The following is a 2500-nucleotide window of genomic DNA, read 5'->3' on the forward strand; positions in this document are numbered from 1 at the left end:
CTCGCCTCGTGCCCCTGGTAGCCAAGGGCACTTAGAGTAAATTTTGAAAAAGTTGGCACTTAGAAGAAATTTCAGATTCGTGCCCCTGGTAGCCAAGGGCACTTAGAGTAAATTTTGAAAAGTTGGCACTTAGAAGAAATTTCGAAAAGTCGGCACTTAGAAGAATTTCCGAGTCGCCCCGGTTCTCGGGGACCGGGCCGAGCGCCGACCTCTGTCCGAGCGCGAGCGCCTATTTTCGGATAAGTTGGGACGACTTCCACGGTCCGTATCTCGGTCATTTCTCCACCTTTTCGGATGGAACCAACGGTGTCGCGTTGCCCCGGTCCCCGCCGAGGGCCCTGGGGCGTGGGATCCTGAGTTTTCCCCGTGCTTCCTGTGGTTTTCGGCCGTGGAAAAACCCTAGGCGCGCCGGTTCTCGGGACCGGGCCGAGCGCCGACCTCTGTCCGAGCGCGAGCGCCTATTTTCGGATACGCCGAGTCGATTTCAACGGTCCGTATCTCGGTCATTTATCCACCTTTTCGGGTGGAACCGACGGTGTCGCGTTGCCCCGGTCCCCGCCGAGGGCCGTGGGGCGTGGGATCCTGAGATTTCCCCGTGCTTCCTGTGGTTTTCGGCCGTGGAAAAACCCTAGGCGCGCCGGTTCTCGGGACCGGGCCGAGCGCCGACCTCTGTCCGAGCGCGAGCGCCTATTTTCGGATACGCCGAGTCGATTTCAACGGTCCGTATCTCGGTCATTTATCCACCTTTTCGGGTGGAACCGACGGTGTCGCGTTGCCCCGGTCCCCGCCGAGGGCCGTGGGGCGTCGGGTCCTGAGTTTTCCCCGTGCTTCCTATGGTTTTCGGCCCTCGAAAAACCCAATTCGCCCCGGTTCGAAAAAGCGGCACTTAGAAGAAATTTCGAAAAAGTGCGCTCACTTGGAAGCCGTGTTCCTATGTATGTGCCGGGAGTGTCGCACACAACCCACACAAACTCGACCAAACATGCTCTCTGGCCCATGTTGCGCAGCATCCCGGTAAACTCGGCCAAACATGCTCTCTGGCCCATGTTGCGCAGCATCCCGGTAAACTCGAACCAAACATGCTCTCTGGCCCATGTTGCGCAGCATCCCGGTAAACCTCCGCCGCGGTTCTCGGGACCGGGGCCGAGCGCGAGCGCCTATTTTCGGGTAAATTGTGACGACTTTTGACGGGCCGTATCTCGGTCATTTCTCCACCTTTTCGGGTGGAACCAACGGTGTCGCGTTGCCCCGGTCCCCGCCGAGGGCCCTGGGACGTCGGGTCCCGAATTTTCCCCGTGCTTCCTATGGTTTTCGGCCGTGGGAAAACCCTATTCGCCCCGGTTCTCGGGACCCCGGCCGAGCGCCGACCTCTGCCCGAGCGCGAGCGCCTATTTTCGGGGTAAATTGTGACGACTTCCACGGGTCATATCTCGGTCATTTCTCCACCTTTTCGCATGGAACCAGCGGCGTTCCACTCCTCTGGCCCCTGCGCAGAGCCCTGCGTTGTGACATTTTGATAAAAGCATCACCCTGGGTGGCCCTGGGAGGCGTACCTATTTTTTTGGCATAAAGAGGGGCGATTTAAAACGGGCCGTATCTCCGTCACTCCTGCACCTTTTCGCATGGGATGAACGGCGTTCCACTCCTCTGGACCCTGTGCAGAGCCCTGCCTTGTAACATTTTGATAAAATCACGTTTTTAGCCATTCTCCCGTCGGTGGCCCTGGGAGGCGTACCTATTTTTTTGGCTTAAAGAGGGGCGATTTACAACGGGCCGTATTTCGGTCACTCCTGCACCTTTTCGCATGGGATGAACGGCGTTCCACTCCTCTGGACCCTGTGCAGAGCCCTGCCCTTGTAACATTTTGATAAAATCACGTTTTTAGCCATTCTCCCGTCGGTGGCCCTGGGAGGCGTACCTATTTTTTTGGCTTAAAGAGGGGCGATTTACAACGGGCCGTATTTCGGTCACTCCTGCACCTTTTCGCATGGGATGAACGGCGTTCCACTCCTCTGGACCCTGTGCAGAGCCCTGCCTTGTAACATTTTGATAAAATCACGTTTTTAGCCATTCTCCCGTCGGTGGCTCCTCTGGCTCTCTGCTCCCCCAGCCTGGGCTCCTCACCTTGGGCCACAGCCCCCTGCTCACAGAGCCCCCTGCTCCTCTGGCTCTCTGCTCCCCCAGCCTGGGCTCCTCACCTTGGGCCACAGCCCCCTGCTCCTCTGGCTCTCTGCTCCCCCAGCCTGGGCTCCTCACCTTGGGCCACAGCCCCCTGCTCCTCTGGCTCTCTGCTCCCCCAGCCTGGGCTCCTCACCTTGGGCCACAGCCCCCTGCTCACAGAGCCCCCTGCTCCTCTGGCTCTCTGCTCCCCCAGCCTGGGCTCCTCACCTTGGGCCACAGCCCCCTGCTCCTCTGGCTCTCTGCTCCCCCAGCCTGGGCTCCTCACCTTGGGCCACAGCCCCCTGCTCCTCTGGCTCTCTGCTCCCCCAGCCTGGGCTCC

Source organism: Solea solea, unplaced genomic scaffold, assembly GCF_958295425.1.
Source record: "Solea solea unplaced genomic scaffold, fSolSol10.1 scaffold_212, whole genome shotgun sequence".
Taxonomy (NCBI): domain Eukaryota; kingdom Metazoa; phylum Chordata; class Actinopteri; order Pleuronectiformes; family Soleidae; genus Solea; species Solea solea.